Source organism: Colias croceus, chromosome 4 (assembly GCF_905220415.1).
Source record: "Colias croceus chromosome 4, ilColCroc2.1".
Taxonomy (NCBI): Eukaryota; Metazoa; Arthropoda; class Insecta; order Lepidoptera; family Pieridae; genus Colias; species Colias croceus.
Genome location: NC_059540.1, coordinates 155,944 through 174,420, shown reverse-complemented (window position 1 = coordinate 174,420; position 18,477 = coordinate 155,944).

The following is an 18,477-nucleotide window of genomic DNA, read 5'->3' as shown; positions in this document are numbered from 1 at the left end:
CCTTTCGCAAGCAAAATCAGTGTCCGGTGTGAAAAATAAAATCGTTCGTAGTAAGTAAAACAGAATTCACTAAAAATAACATGCAACTGCACAATTTACTAGGTACGTAAATTGTGCAGTTGCATGTTATTTTTAGTGAATTGTGTTTTACTCACTACGAACGATTTTATTCAACAAACTCAATACCTACTAACAATTCCCGAGGAACGAGCCGAACGCCTTTCAACTCCTGCGTCTCACCCTGCACGGCTCGTCCCCCGCATACTTCTTACCGTCACGCAACAAGCAGTTGAGAGCGCGATAACATTGAATGATAAATAGTGTGCGGAAATTTTATAAAACTTGTTTCAAGAAATACGTGATTATTAGTAAACCTTACAAGTTTGTTACAAAAATGTTTGACATTTAGAATCTCCATTACATTTGCAAGGTTTAAAACCAAATATTTTTTTTACTGGTATAATTAATAAGTACAATAAAAACGCCTGAAATTCAGATAAAATTCGTGCAAAAAGCAGATTTTTGGAGACTTATACTGCATTTGTTTTTCCAAATTTTGAGTTCGCGTTTTATTAGAAACCTAGGTATAGTTCAGAGGATACCATTTAGTTAAAAAAAATTCAAAGAAAGATCCTATACAACGCCATAATCACGTACAAGCGTTTGTATGGAGAGATGCACGGGTTGACCGCTCTTAAACCACAAGACAAACATTATGACAATGTTCCTTAGACCACAAGATAATGTTCCGTATAAAAATAACTATTCCATATATAACTGCGGCAATTAGCTGAGAGCAATCGAGTGATGTGAATTACGATCAAACGGCGCCATTACATTGTTTACCGAGATTATTCAAATAATCATATAAATAGCCGACATTTATTATTACACATAAATTATCTATTAACCGTGAAGCTGTGTGATTCTGATTAGAAGCTTACAGTGTAGATCGTGTTGATTCTTAGTTTAATTACATATATTAACATAGTTATTCACAACTAAGTAGTGTTGTAATTAATATTATATATACTTATTAAGTAACATACTGTAAAAGTAATTGAAGATATTTATTCTTCAAGTATAAGATCATATTATAAATAAATAAAAGAAAACTCAATTGTGTTTCATAACATTTGAATCTAGCAGAAAACTGATTAGAGAACTGAACTCATAATAAATAAAACTTTAATCTGTATTTTGCGCTTATGGACTTTCCAGTTTCCACTATCATTAATTATTTTCGACAAGTTTAGCCTCGTTAACACATCCTGCATGTTTCTCTTATCAAAAACCTTGGGTATTATAATTCCCCCATAGTGTCACGCAAGGCCGTCACACGACCGTGACAGTTAACCCTCGATGCCGTCACGCCGTCACGTCGTCACGTCAGCTAACTCCTACATTTGAATGCAGCTCATGCACACCAGTCAATGTCACCCCGTACTATATAAAAACTTATTAATATAATATACCCTTTGGAATTTATGAAGATGACAATATGAAGGTTTTTGCTGTACCAAACTGTTCCCTGACCTAAGAGGACGCATCGTGAAGAAGATATGACAATTAGTAATCTCTTCCACTATTCCTGTATTTATTAAAGCCTAAGTTTCAATGAAACATCTCGTAAAAAATTCATTTACAAGATTAACAAACAGCTGATTCCCTTTCCAGTTATATTTAAAACAGAAGTATATTTTGTACAAGTAATAAAATGTTGTACAAACACATTAGCTCGATAAACAGAAACAAAAACAAACAAACACGCGATATTAACGAGTCTAACCGTGCACCGCTGAGCGCAATTACATCCACCGTGAACCCTCGCACCAGCCAATCTATAACTGATATTATAAAGCTGAAGAGTTTGATTGTTTGTTTGAACGCGCTAATCTCAGGAACTACTGGTCCAATTTGAAAAATTATTTCGGAGTTAGATAGCCCATTTATCGAGGAAGGCTATAAGGTATATATCATCACGCTAAGACTAACATGAGCGGAGCCATGCGGGTGAAACCGCAGAGCGCAGCTAGTTGATTATATAAAGAGAGAAGTAACAATATTTGTAAAGAATTGGCTATCTATAATTTTTTTGTAATGAGCTGGTTAATTAATAAACAATGTTTTATTTTCAAAATAGGTACCATTTGCTATTTACCTGCTAAATAATATGTAAGAATGAAAAAGTTACTATCATATTCCTTCAAAAGCTTTCTGACATAAGCGAATATTTTAATTCCTATTTTGTTCAAGAATCGAGGATCATTACAGGCAAAATTCGACCTCGTCTACGTATGTCCTGCGCCTTAATTAGCAGCCAATCTCGAGTCATGGTCCGGCCTTGCAACTACCGTGTGACGTCATAAGTTTAAACTCAAAACAAAAGCATTGTGCTAACAACGGACCATCAATTGTAGCCTACTCGTTCTACATACCTATACCATCTCGAATTTGTAAGACAAAGAAATTTGTTTTAAAATTGCTCTTTGAATAAGCATGTATTTCATATTATCTTCTATAGTCATTCAAATTCAATAGGTACCTGCATACTAATTTTCAAGACAAAAATGTATTTTAGTCATTTTTTAATGAACATTGGTACTAGTATAGTATTATAATAATTATACTATCTGTGTTATGAATAAGAGTTATTTGTTAACAAGTGCATACAGCTATTCTGATAGTTATCGTCGTATCAACTTCATAGCTTGATAACATTATGTACCGCCACTCACGCGTTTGGTTAAGTAAATACCAAGGTATTTCAGTTACTTTAACATTTAAATATTATGATCGGAATAAATTAAGAGATAATGATCAATGTGTAAGCAATCCTGTTGTTTCAAAGTTTTAAAAATAAGTAGAATCCTTCCTGCAATGATAACATTTAAATTATACTTACATAATATTAATGTTTATACTTGTCTTAAAGCATGAAAACTTATTATTTTAATTTCAGAGAAAATATATTTTTTTTATTGTTGGTCTAAGATAGAGCCTATACTAAATTTAACTTTTATCATCCATACGAAAAACCTGAATAAACTTTCATCTTTAAAACTGAAAGTTATCAACCCATTCAGGCTATTCCCTAAGGGACAATAATGTATAAAACTAGGTGAGATAAAATTACCCAGGCCCTTATTTGGGATATCAGATTATTGTAGAAAATGGTTGATGAATATTTATCAGCTGGTCCGTTGTGAAATTGAAAAAGGATTATGACTTGATTAAATATTTATTTATGCTTCTCTATTAATTTCTTCTTATTCTCAGTGTGATTATAACGGACAGAAATAGACGGTTAAAAATGTAACAAATAATCACATAAATTGCATCCCTAACAATGTACTATTGCTTTGTTAAATACCTAATCATTCATACACATCATTACCTGTGTTATTACCAGATAGCAAATATGTACCTAACTACTATAATTTAAAAAGATTATAATCTGTATATATCTAACTAAACCAAACATCGAATGAAAATACTATGTATACGTTTGAGTTAACGTTTCCAGAAACTTCTAATGTAAGCAATTAAGACTATGAGTAATTGAGCTCTAAGTTTAACCTCATATATTCAGTCCCAAAAATGTTTATATCGGGCCCAATTGTCTCTGAATCTGTCTACCATTATGAGAAGCAATTTATTGCGTAGACATTTCTGGAATTATTTAAAATTCCAACGATTGCGTCAGTCTATTCCGAGCGGATAATGAAAGCAGTTGTTATTGGGTTAAGATGAATAGTATTGTCTGCCTCGGCGGACCTGGCACGTGGCCTGACACCCCAGTTCTATCTATACCTGGATATCTACTAATATTAAAAAATATAATTTGTGTATTTATAGAAGTGAATAGAATACTACTAGAACAACGTTTTCATAGTTGACTATGAAAACTGCACCGTCGACCATGCTTTATTTTCAATAGAGATTCATTCGAAAAATACAATAAAAGTGCCTGTTTTGTGTGCACTGCTGCTAAAAGGCTGCTAATGATGCCAAATGCGATAAGAAATAAATATTCGTACTACATGCATAGATAGGAGAGTACTCTACAATAGGTACCAAAATTCGTTTAACCATCTTTTTAAAAGAAAATCGCAATTCTCAATTCCGGTTAGGAAAATCTTCTAATAAATAGTTCTTATATTACAACATTCTAATTCTTATATAAGAAAATACTTAACTACTGTTGCATTACTATATGCCGTACCTATATTTTTATTAATAAGTACTTCGCTCCATTAACTTTAATATTTAGGATCGAGTGTTGAAACCAATCATTTTAAATCTTCGCTACAAATTGTATAGAATATAGATACAATCTATAATAGAAAAATACAAACTTGTACAAATAAATAAAATCGCTTTGGCCTTTGCAATACATTCAATATCAATAATTGTTCAACGTACCACTCCTATAAATAAACGCAATCTAATATATAAAAATCAATGCCACTTTTCGTTGTAATTCCATAACTCGAGAACGGCTGAACCGATTTCGATAATTCTTTTTTTATTATATTCCTTGAAGTACGAGGATGGTTCTTATGTAGAGAAAACGTAAACATGTACCACGGGCGAAGCCGGGGCGGACCGCTAGTATTTTATATATTATTGTACCTAGTTACTTGTTGAATATCCTTCACCTTGGAAAATAAAGATAATAAAATGATTCCCGATCCGCTAACAATGTGGCTAACAATCAATAAGCTCTATAAAAATCTACAAAAAGTAGGAAAATGTGATAAAAATAAAATCTAATCAAAGTTATAATCACTGAATTACTATTATATACTAATTTCCTCAATAATTAAGGAATCTAAATGGAAATCCTTATGATAAAAAGTCATCGACATTATTTGCTGATATTGAAAAATAGAACCTATTTATTGGCTTTCCTTCAGCAGCTTCGCCCACCTGAATATTTAATATTAAAATAAAATTAACTGCGTTAAAAACAACCGACTTCAAAAACGGAAAAGTAAAAAATAAAAAAGATTTGATATTATTAATTGCTACATATTATTTAGATGTGCTATTTATTAAATAGGTTTGATGTCGGTGCACGGGCTTAATACTAAGTGCTTAGTGTTTGGCACCGACTTCAAACCTATTTAATAAATAGCACATCTAAATAATATGTAGCAATTAATAATATCAAATCTTTTTTATTTTTTACTTTTCCGTTTTTGAAGTCGGTTGTTTTTAACGCAGTTAATTTTATTTAATAATTTTTAGTGTAATTTTCAACACGAATCAAACGAGCCCAAACTCGATAAAGTTGAGTCAATATATTACTGAGTTCCTATGGCCACCTTCCGATTCCATCATCAAATCAGCTCTATGTCATGATAATGTTTCATCGCTATCCAATTTACACACTTATACAAAATTTCAGCTCAATCGGTTACCGGGAAGTAAATCAAAGTTACTTGCTACATTCCAATTAAGTCATCGAGTACAGACAAAAATGCTCATAAAATAAAAACTACTGGGCCTAGCCGAATAAAATTTTTATGGGACCAATTCGACACCATCCTGCATCGAACAAAAAAAGAATCACGTAAATCGGTTCAGAAACCTCGGAGTAATCGGTGTACATACATAAAAAAAAAAAAAAAAAAAAAAAATATACCGGCCGAATTGATAACCTCCTCCTTTTTTTTGAAGTCGGTTAAAAAAAAGTCGAGAACCACTCTGCATATCAAACTTCAAAATCCGTCGCATAGTTTTGAGGATTTAAGCACACATAGGGACAGACAGACAACGGGAAGCGACTTTGCTTAACTATGTAGTAATTATGTTAGTAAATTATTGTACCTAATCAACTACCTACTATTTTTCCCGGCATCTAGAAACCATTTATGATAAGTATTTATCAAACATCGTTTGCGTTTGTCAGAACACTACCGTTAATAGCCAGGCGGAAAGTTTATTTGCCAGAATATGTCTAGCACTAAAAGTTGTGAATTAATAGCCTACGATAGTATAAAATAAATAAATTTAGATTTATGTATAATGTAATTTAACCAATAACATCGAAATACCATAAATTACAACCGCATTAGGGTCTCGCTACATCCATCAATGCTGCAGGTAACATCATCAGCGAAAATAGCGCTGAGATATGTTTTGATTATAATGTCCTTATAACTGCTGAACGTAAAAAATTACTAGATTTTTTAAGTATCCCGATATTCAACATGCCGATTGACGGACAAAACCTTGAATTGAAAGGTTAGTTGAAGTTGGACTTCATAACATCACAGTCCGCACGAACACAAACCAAAATCGTATCACGATTAGATGTTAGGAGTACCACACAAATGGAGGCGATCTGCCGCCATTACGATATCTCACGAGAAACCAGCCTAATGTGCACTAGCCTAGCCAAATAAACACTTCTCATTTGCTATAATGTGTTATGCAAAAAATCTATTTGGAATTGAATATAATAAATCTCGTTAAATTTATATTCCATTTTATGAATATGGAAGATAAAGTACACCTGTATGAGTTATTATTGTGTTTTCGAAATATTTAAATTTTCAGCAGGAAGAGTCTGTTTGGTTTTCTAGTGAAATTCTTTTAATCTCAGTTCGAGTCATATTTAATCCAATGTAGAGCTTACGCTCTATGCTAGAGTAAACTGTAAAGCTTATTATTAGTCGCCATAATTTCTACATTATAATTTATCATATAAAACGTACCCTACCAAACATGAATTAAAACAAATTATAAAAATAAATATAACATTTAATATGAACCGAAAATAAAAATCAAGCGTGTTTACACCCGAGCCTACGAAATTTAATTAATTGCTTAAATGTCCAATGAAACAAAAATACAGTTTCCTTGAGCAATGACGCAAGTAAAATTTAAAAGCCAGAGCAAAGACCGTGCCGAGGGGCGGCTTGTTACTCCGAAACAAAACAAGTCTTCCAAGAAAACTTAATTAATTCCTTTCACATCGTATCAGCTAACGAGCTGTTTGCTCCATTCTTATAAATTATACAATCCTATTGCATCTCGTTAATATTGTTATCCGGTATAATTAATGTCGTGATTTCCATTCAATACTGCCTTATTCATTAGGCTTCCTACGTTACTTTGCGCCTATAAACATAAACAATAAAGTTCGGTTCGTCTGAACTTATTCAGTCACATCTTAATGTAAGAAGAAAATTCATAAGTCGATATGAACTTTGTCGCGCCACTTGGTGTTTGCAGATAAATAAACTTGAAAGGTCTGTTTGTAATTACAAAACAACAAGCATTCATTTAGTATGTACCTATGTGTATTCCGAACAATCTTTTAGACTATGTTTCTTGCAAAAATAATGGCAACACATACGTTAGTATTCGAAGATAATATCTTATCCATACCTACTAATATTATAAATGCGAAAGTAACTCTGTCTGTCTGTCTGTTACTCAATCACGCCTTAACTACTGAACCAATTTGCATGAAATTTGGTATAGAGATATTTTGATACCCGAGAAAGGACATAGGATAGAACGGGAACTAGGTATGCGGGTTTTTCTTTGACTGCGCGGGCGAAGCTGCGGGTGGAAAGCTAGTATATTATATAAAAAACAACGGAGACCAAAATATTACAAAATAAACTTTACAAATTGTGACGTTCATGGAAACATACAAAGTATAGTATAGACTATACATAAACATAACCTAATAAATAGCTTATAGCTTAACAGATTTTTTTTAAACAGGATAATGGACGAACTACGCTTTATATTCTCTGAACAAACAACAGGCACAAACTGTAAACTACATAATATGTACAATCCTAATTCGCTAATTGACTCCGAGGTTATGGAAACTCTCCTATTCGATCATTCATCAAGAGATATTAAAGCAGGCACATTTCAAAGAGGTAACCTTATCAATCCATTGCAATTTATTATTGTATATTTTGATGAAGTAATAGTAATAAATATTATTACGAATATTGCGTGTAAACAATGAATCGGTCCGCACGTGAAAAGGATTAGTGCAGTCCATGGAGTCAGATAGGGTTGCCACATTTATTTACTGAGATTAACATATTATTTATTTAGTTAGAATCGATAAATTATTTTTTATTTTGATTTTGTAATAATAGAAAAATTACTTCTACGTAATTTGAGTAGGTACTTATTATGAATTAGCTACGGTTTTATAAGAACATCTGATACGTTATACCTTATGAGAATCAATTGCCAATGCGTGCGTGTGTATGATATAAATTGAAAGTAATTTTGTATGACAACCTTGTAAAAATACGGAAGAAGGATCAATGAAAATAATTATATAACGAGAAAAGTACAGCTCCTAAATAAATTTATAGTGGAGCCATTAAATCAATTCAAATGTCAATATCAATTAAGGTTCGACACGGTAATATGTAAAAATTGTGTAAGCTTCCAAAATGATTGATTATAAGATCTTTAAGAGCTTTAAATTTGCTTCACACCTAATTGATGGAGTACCTGCCAATCCTCAACCAATAAAAGTGATGGAATTAAGCTAAATATAGAACATGTTTAATATTTCTACATAAATCTCTTTGAAAGGCATTTTGTCTAAATAAAGAGGTATAAAGTGGCTTAAATCTTAAATCAATTTTTACTATCAAACCATTCATCATCATTAAGTTCCTAGTTAAGTTATGTCAGAGCAATAAAGTATGAATAAATAAATAAATAAATATAATTCTCATAGTAGACAGCCCTAAAGCAAATAGAAATAGTATAATTAGTTCTGAATGCTAGAGCTGTTCTCTTCACAGAGAGAACCATTGACTTAATGCTCATTTGTGGAGGTGGACACAATACACTATTGTTTGTACCTTTCTAGAAGATATTCAAACATTCCAGATGTTTGATTTTATACAAAAATATTATTGAATAAAATTAATGAAAACTTTTTAAAAACATTAGGTATGTTTTTAAAAAAGTATTATTTTGAGTAGTTTTGCACCATTTCTTAAAAAACATCTGCTCTTCACATTATTATCACTCTATTTTTAAACTAATTGAAAAATTCGTCCCGATTATAACGGAACCGTGGTAATGGCTGCATTAAAACCGATGAAGATAGATTAGCGTGGCTGATAGCATTAGTTCCGTGCGATATGGAGTCGCTCCGGGTCTTCGGCCCTAAACTTTATTAATTTACATCGCCCATTGGACCAACAGCATGGGGTAAAGTGATAACGCCGTTATCAGTGTAAAATGGACTTCTTAGGCGGTTTATAACATGGCGATTACTTAATTTACATTCTATACGTACATACGTGATTCTGCAAAAGAATGTTAGTGCAAAATAACAATACTCAAGTATTGTTTGAACGACGAATAACGATACTTGAAAGGTAGATATTATTTAATACCGGAAAACTAAAACGCATCAAATTATACCAACCAAAACACATAATCTTTTATTTCAAATAAAAAATAGCAATAAACATATCTTACCATAATTAAAAGCCATAAAAAACTAGTCTGTCCCGTGTCCTGTCTGTATCAGCGCCCTAACTCGTAACGGGGGCGCGCGCGAGGGAGCGGTCGGAGCCCTGCCACGTGTCACCCAGAGATTAAACTAATCTGCTTTTATTCGCAAAATGTCCTTTAGCTTGCCTAGATAGGGTCCATACCCTTGCAGGGGAATAATTAAATTCGGACGGATATTGAGAATTAAATTGATACAAAGTCAAATCATATGGTAGGTATACAGATTGTCGATTTTTGGGAGCAATATGGGAGAGCAGTGATTTGAAAGGTCTCTTTTCTTATACTTTTACTTCAAGGAAATATTTAAATAATTACATACCATACCATCTTACCTGCTGATGGATGTTGATGATGGTCTTACTAACCGCAATTTCCACCCCGACCTATTACTTTCAAATTTGCAAAAAAAAAAAAACACTGATTGCAGATTTTTATATTTCATTAATCTTCTGTCAGAATCCAGACCATAAAAAACATTTGTTAGCAACAAACAGTAAAAGACGCAAAAACGTATTGTAATAAATTATTTCGCCGAGGGGTTGGAGTTCATTGTGCGAGTAATACGCATCTGCATACAAACGAAGTGGAACCTATCTCTGAACTTGCAACCCTAAATCTGTTCTCAGCGTGATTTGATATTGTTTTTAATCCATTGCTGTTAATTCTATAAGGATTCCTTTTATATTTAGAGCTAGGTGCGCAATGTATTAGTTATATTGTCTTTACATCGTTTATAGAACAGTGTAATAAAGTGTAGGGTTACACCATCGTTCTATCACCATCTCACCTATTTGGTCTATCTAGTTAATGATATTTGTAAATTTTCGTCAATGATATATGAGACCATATCCACAGATAACTGAAGGGCTTCACCCTCTGTGACAATGACAACGCTTATATTAAACTAGGCTTTATCCACAGAATCCAATCATCCGTAATGGAAGAGAAAGTTTAATCAACACCGCAATGTAATTTAACGAAAATACTTTCAAATTATTTGCATACTTCATCAACCTATTCAAATGTTGTTTTTTCATACTTGATTCCTCTTTTACTGTGGTTCTACAAATAGTATACTATCGTACTTCAATTTAATACTAAAGATAGACTGACAAAGTCAAATAATTTCTTTCACATCTTCCAACTATTGTATCACCCATCGCCCTAAAAGACGAAAAAGGAGTACTATTTGCAAGGCTCTTGAGATATGTTAGCGACCCTTGAGGATGACGTCACCGCCGCGACTGGCTCCAGTCTCCATCGCACTAATAGGAGCATCAGTGGCATAAATCAATCATTGTTTATCTGTGACCGACGGAAACCTTCACACCGGCGCCCTCTGACGCACTCCACTTGTTATTTCAACTAACATTTTTAAGGCCGAGCTAATTGCCTTCTCAATGATCATCTTTTGTTTTCTTAACGTTTGTTAGTAACGAGCAAAACGCCTTCAAGTCCTTATCATGTGGCTTTGAACATAATTTTAGCATAATATCATCTTGGTTTCTGTTATAATTTCCACAGAAACGCTTTGCATTAATATGTCACTTTTTTCAAAGTTTATGTGAAACCCAGAGGATATAGAAGCACAAAATAAAGTAGGGTTTCAAATGTTATACTTATCAGTCGATCTGCACCACCTTCGCTTGCTCATTCCTTTACATGATGCTGAATACTTTTATTTTCAATCTCTCCGTTGATACAATCGTTTGGCCTATAGCTATAAAATTGCACGTATACTAAGAATAGACTATTATATAATTTAAACAAGTGATAACTGCGTTAAAAACAACCGACTTCAAACTTGCACTTGCAACATTTACAAATACAGACAAAAATGCTCATAAAATAAAAACTACTGGGCCTATCCAAATAAAATTTTTATGGGACCAATTCGACACCATCCCGCATCGAACAAAAAAAGAATCACATAAATCGGTTCAGAAACCTCGGAGCAATCGGTGTACATACTTGAAAAAAACATACCGGCCGAATTGATGACCTCCTTCTTTTTTTGAAGTCGGTTAAAAACTGTTTCACAATGCTAAAATAAACACGCAATATTGTATTGTATTGCAGTAACCAGTGGCCATTAATTGACTAAGCTACATAACCGTTGCCCTGATTCTGGACTTATTGTTGTTTAACAAAACAGCAGCAGAGAGCTCGTAAAATTAATTCAGAACGCGTTCAGGCAATTTATAATAAACAGATTTAGCCACTTTGACACTCGGAGCATAAGGAGGTCAACTTCATTTGACAAATGAATGAATTACGGCGAGAAATGCGTTGGATTTATTATTAGAATTCATTGCATTTCGGGACCGCTTAAGAAGGTTCTTCCTTTATTTGTCCTAATTTGATAATCACATCTATTTCACACCTACGCTTAAAAATAGACGATCGTTGCCGAAATTTGTTCAAGTGCATCAAGTTTTATTCTTACTACTTACTATAGATAGTCAAATAAATCTAAAAATGTTTACAGATTTCCTCTTACTATTTTCAATAAATAAACTGCTTGACACAAAAACATCGAATAATTTTTAGACTTAGAACAAACAACAAACACATACCATTTGAACTGCTAACCTTTCACCACAGCTATAGGTACTCACCACCCGTGTTCCTTCAACGTGACGCATCAAAAACAATTGAACACGAATCGAACGTTGATTCCCGTTGATCCTTCCCACGCGGCCCCGTGTGGGCGAGGCATTACAGCGCAGCGCGGCGCGGTAGGAAATAGGAAGTAAGAACACGCCGGAGAAAGGGCGCACCGCACGTGAAACTTTCTCAGGCCGCATTCCGTAACTCTAATCGACTATGATTGGCGTATATTCTGCACAATTTCAGAATCAAAACTAGAGCATCTTTATGCCTCTATTTATGGCCCTACAATTGTCTTTTTCTGAAATTCGCGTGTTTGCACAATGCATTTATTCTAGCCACTAGTAAAGTAAAGTGTTTAATTTTTACCTATTATTAGAATGAGTTTAATTTGAAACGTATATGTTGCAGCCTATCTTTATAAAAGAAGAAGAAATCATGCCTCAAAATATATAATTAAGAGTAGAAATATAATACAAGTGAACTATTGCTCTTACGTAAGTTCTTAATTTCTCTTTAATCACGCCATAAAAAACTAAAACATGTTGGCATTTAAACTGATCATAAACTTATATAATTGATTTCAATCACAAACGAAAGTGCCTGCAAGCAATATTAAGTTAGGCAATCGCTAGGCTTAAGTTATCAAAGCTCTAAGTGAAAACAGCTTTCGCCGCGGCTCGCTTAGACGCAATTAAGAGAACAATGCTCTGCCTCCAGCCTGCACTCTCTAAGTCTAAGAGAAACTTTAACTTAATTATCTCAAGCATTCATTTGAGTTTAGCTTTTGCTTCTTATATCTGGTAGTTAAAGAGATAAACATAAGTTCAATAACAACAAGAACTTTCATAACTTCTGTACCATAAAACATAGAATTTGTAATGTTAATTGAAGCTATATAATATGTATTTCGCAGTTAATCGCGAAGCTTGTCAGAGAAAGTCTAAGTAAGTACTCAAAGAATTTTTATAAACAACTTAATATTTACAATTTCAAACTTATTCAAATAACAGAAGTACATAGTTCATGAATTTCTGACAATACAAATATACCCTAAACTATACATATATGTTTTTCTTTAAGAAAGATATTTGTTTAAAATGTATGAAATGAAAAGCTCTATTCAAATTCTATATGACTGGATATTATTTCATATTTTTTCATCTATACATATATAATAAATCTGTAGAAGGGTCAATTCTGTACATTGAAAATATTGAAAAAATAAATAGTAGGGGGTGTTACTGGATCGATACCAAACCCAAATATGTTATTAAAAAATTTTTTGTCTGTCTGTCTGTCTGTCTGTCTGTCTGTCTGTCTGTATGTGAAGACATCACGTGAAAACTAACGGTTCGATTTCGATGAAACTTGGTATAATTATACCTTATTATCCTGGGCGTAAAATAGGATACTTTTTATCCTGGAAAAATACGTAGAAAAAAAATAATCTTAATTTTTCAGTTTTATCCATAGACGTTGTTCTATTGAACCGAGAACACACGTTGTGTATTATTATAGGCCTAGCCGTATTTGGGTTCAATAGATATTTATAAGATGTCATTGTCAGAGTTACTCAAAATGGAGAAATAAACCATCCACGCAAAGACCGACATCCGCGCGGACGGAGTCGCGGGCGGAAGCTAGTTAAAAATAATACAGAACACTGTATTATAGTCTACTTTAATTGCATTAAGTTTAATCACATCTCCCTTTAGTTTGTATTGATAAATTTAATTTATCTGCGTTATAAAATACATAACGATGTTATAGTACCTAATCAGCATGTTTGCAAGTGATGACGTCAAAGTAAACTCGCGCGAGGCGGTCAGCGAGTTGACTGGAGCAGCTCGAGCACTCGCTTTTATCGCCCATAAACTTTACGAGCCCAGACGCCAGCACTACTGGACACATTGCACGGGCGGCAGCGGGAGATAGAGCGATTTTGTGAGAAAAGACAAGTAAAATTTTATTCCTGTATCTACTTACTGTAGTAAATAAATACTTTACGACAGAATGTTACTTTTCTCCTATACGAAGCATATTTTTTCAAAGATATTATGATAAATATTATAATTGACACTATACACATATAAACCGAACGTTGTTCTGCGTGAACACCCTTCTCAGTTAAGTAGCCGTATAATAAATACATAGTTTACGACCTTACAAAAAAAACATAAAAATCGGTCAAGCCGTCGCGTCGTCAGCGTTTGTTTGCAAATACTATGACATCATAAAAAATAAAAAGCCTTTTATTTTGTACAAATAATATTAACTAGTTGTCCCCTGCGGTTTCACCCGCATTGCTCTGCTCCTGTTGGTCTTAGCGTGATGATAATATAATATAACCTATAGCCTTCCTCGGAAATGGGCTATCTAACACCGAAATAATTTTTCAAATCGGACCAGTAGTTCCTGAGATTAGCGCGTTCAAACAAACAAACTTTTCAGCTTTATAATATTAGTATAGATAAATAAGGATATAAAAATATATGTAATTCGCAATCACTCCTATCATGCACTACTTCACTGTAAAGCCCAATCTTGACCGAAGTTCGTTGCGATGTAAACATTACCTCTGCAACGAGACTGAGTTACGACATCCCAATTCCCAACAGATGTGGGCCATTTCAAAAATATTTTACTATACCTGAATACAGCGTTGTTCCAATTTGTCCGCTATAACCTGAGTTATAGCGGAAAGAAGCAGGAACTTTTGTAGTAATTTTTTAGACGTTTTCTGGGCAGAAGGCAGTTTTAGCTAAAACCCCAGATAAGTATAAAATATATGACCTACTGGATCAATGTTTTTAAAATGAATTTCCATATACGTATGCTTTACAATAAAATATAAGCCTATTAGTATGTCAATGATAAATGACAATAATTAAAAATTTCCTTACCGTTTAATAGTGGATTTATTATGGAAACGTGTTCAACAGCACATAATTATAAATGTGCAGCTTGTAGTAGCCGGCGTGTGGCGCAAGTCAGCTCAATATTATATTACAATTTCAACACGCTATTTATTTCTGGCGTTCATATACTTCTTTGAAGATCTAACATACACTCGTTTTATTGAGACTTTGGTTTTGAATATCATTACGTATAATTAAAATCAAATAAAAAATTCACGTAAGTATTTATTTCAGTTTGCCTATTTTTTTTCGTGAATGACTGAAAAAGTACAAGATTATAACTTTAGTACAACTGTTTTCATCATCGCTCTAGTTTTGTTTCTGTAGTAATCACATATTAATATACTTACAATATTATACAATGATGGTTTTAACCACAATCCATCATGTTAAGAATGTCTGGGTTAATAAATATGATGTATCGTCGTTTGATTATTGGGTCCATTGGTAAACATGTCCCTTTTATCCCGATATTTTCGCCTGATCCCGATTTTTCACCCATTGCTTAATTTAGTAACATTCATATATTTTACAGAAAAATAAACTTCTCAAACCCTCGTTTAACTCAAACTTTCTATTTTTATGGGCGTTGAAAGCTTCAACAGGTAAACCATTCCTGGCTTTCCATTAGTACCATTAGTATAACATCCATTCATATTAAATAATATAAATTTAAATCTCCAATTTCACGAGCTAAAATTAACGTAGTAACAAAACATTCATTCTGGATTAAACTCACAAAAAATTCCACCGAAAATGATAATTGATGGTTACTTCCGCAACGAGGGAGGAATGTCCGCAGTGTACAGCGCCCAACAAAACAGCGTATGCATGCAAAATCAGTACATCCAATTATGTCGTCTATGCACTTATGTTAAAGGCCATATTGGGTTGGTTGCAAAGGGCGTACAGCCTTGCAATCGCGTGTACATACCAGACAATAGCACGCGAGACTCGGCGCGGCGCCAATATTGCACCTGGAGGTAGAGGGCTATGGAGTATGGACTTATGAGAGGAATACTAAACAGGCGATAAGGCATCTCGTATAAATAGACCTTTATGTGTCCGGTGTCTGCAAACACGTATAAAAAAATAATACATATTCCTGGTCAGTTCACACCTTCACGCCCTTTCTAAAGCGCTGAAACAGAAACTTATAAAACATGTAATATAAAAAATACTAAAAAAATGTATCTGTAAAGACACTTCGAGCCATATTATTATTACAGTACCTATCTGTAAAAGCTTGGACTACGTGCCAACGTGTCAACATACCAACGTGTCACGATGCCGATGTACCGACGTGACTACGTGCCAAGCGTCAAGCGCTAAGTCGTCAATTACACATAATGTTAATCGAAATCATTTCTAGACGCACAGATTTCAGATCGTTCCTCTCTACATCACCTAGTTTCTTGATACTATTATGTATAGAGTTATTTTCTTATAGTTCTTATTATTAAATATATGATAATTTATTATACAGCCCCAAGTGGAAGATGATCGTTCGGAACCAAATCACAGAGTACGTCTTTTCACACAACATTAATTGTGTAATGACTTTCTCCATTGGTAAAACTCAGTATACACGATGTTGTAAAAAAAAATACAGTCGATATCCATATTAGGCACAAAATTTGTCACACAATATTGTAATATCCACAATTAAGCAATGTGTCGGATGCCAGCGAATGCTTACCTCGACTGGGCTGTAGTTGGCTGTAATCGCTCATAATTTGTGCGGGCGGATTTCCTTGTAAAGATTGAACTTTGGCTCACACACGATTCTTAGACCATCCAATTAAATCCCTCTACAGGATAGCGAAATTAGCGGTAATTCAAGACATCGCCTAATGTATCCATTTCATGTGCTTATCTTAATACAGATGGACAAATTAGTGTGTCCATTTACAAGGAATATTTTAAAGTATTTATTTTAATGAAAGGACATTTATACAAATATTTTTGTCCATCTGTATATCTTTTGTATCAGTCTGCCAAGCTGTTTGTCTATCTACTGTTTCGACATATTATTTAAACTAGACTTTCTCTGATATTATATTGAACTTGTATAACGGAAAAATATTTTAAAAGCTCCAATACGAAGCCCGGCTCCAATACGATAAGTGCATCATCTGAAATCATATCTGAAATACACTTATTTAACATTGCATATATTTGTTACTGTACCTTTTGTGCATCTTTAACATCATGTCTCAACAAATGGACATGCATATATTATATTGTTTTGTCTTGTATCCTACATTTAAAGTGATATTTTCATGCATTTAAATAAATCATTAATAAACGAAACAATCCATAATTCATACATGTCGTAAGTTAATTACGAACTATTAAGTACACATTAAGTAAATGTTCACCAATAACTAATAAGTGAGAGGAAGCAAATTGCTAGTAATTAAAGTCCCGTCGCTAACTCGGTTACTGAGTGCAGCTCGGGTCACCCGTGAGGGACTTCCACTGCCGCCAGTCATAGTACTATTATTAGCAGCTCGAAATTAAAAACAATATAAAATATAGTGACTCAGGAATAATTTAGCTTTCTGTGAATGGATTTTCAAATTGATCCAGTAGTTTCGGATCCTTCTATTTTCAAACAACATGAAAATGAGACAAATCGTTAAAAATACAGTTTTTATTGAGTAAGTAAGGTAGGAGAGAGATATGTCGGATTTCAAAGCCTAGCTGAATCGATGCAGAATTATTTTTTGAGTGCATATAAATAAAATTACACAATTTATAAAATTATCATTTATTACTTGGCTTTGAAATTAATAACATAAATAAATAAATCTTTTACATTTCACGATAGAACACGACACATGAAAGGAAGATTTAAGAACGCACTATTAGATGTAAATCGATTAATAGTCGTTAAAATATTGAATATTGAGTGCCTCGGGGTCAGGCGCGTAGGTGGCGACTCTTCAATAATTGAGACCTAATATTAGATAATAGATCTTCAGCCTAGTCGCCTGTTCGTGAACAATTACTGACTATTATTTTTTAATCAATATTTCGTTATAAGAACGAGAGCGATGCTCTATGTCGAAAGAAAGATTTATTCCATTCTAATACCAAAAACTAATACCACTGGTATTTGTTTCAACTCATATTTTTTTCTATTCCGAACGGATACCACTTTTTAAATAATTTAATTTAATGTACGAACGAATACCAACAACTTGAATTTGGTACAGTCAGCGCAGTCAAACCTAATCAAAGTAAATTTGTTTTTCAATATTTTTATGTAATCGTAATATATAATGCTTAAAACTTTCCAAATTCACTTCACTCCAATATTTTTACAAAGGTTAGGTTAGGTTAATTAAGAGTTAATTTTTTGAGATATTTTGTAATTTTTAGATTGTAAGTAAATTCTTCCTGTTTGATGTTT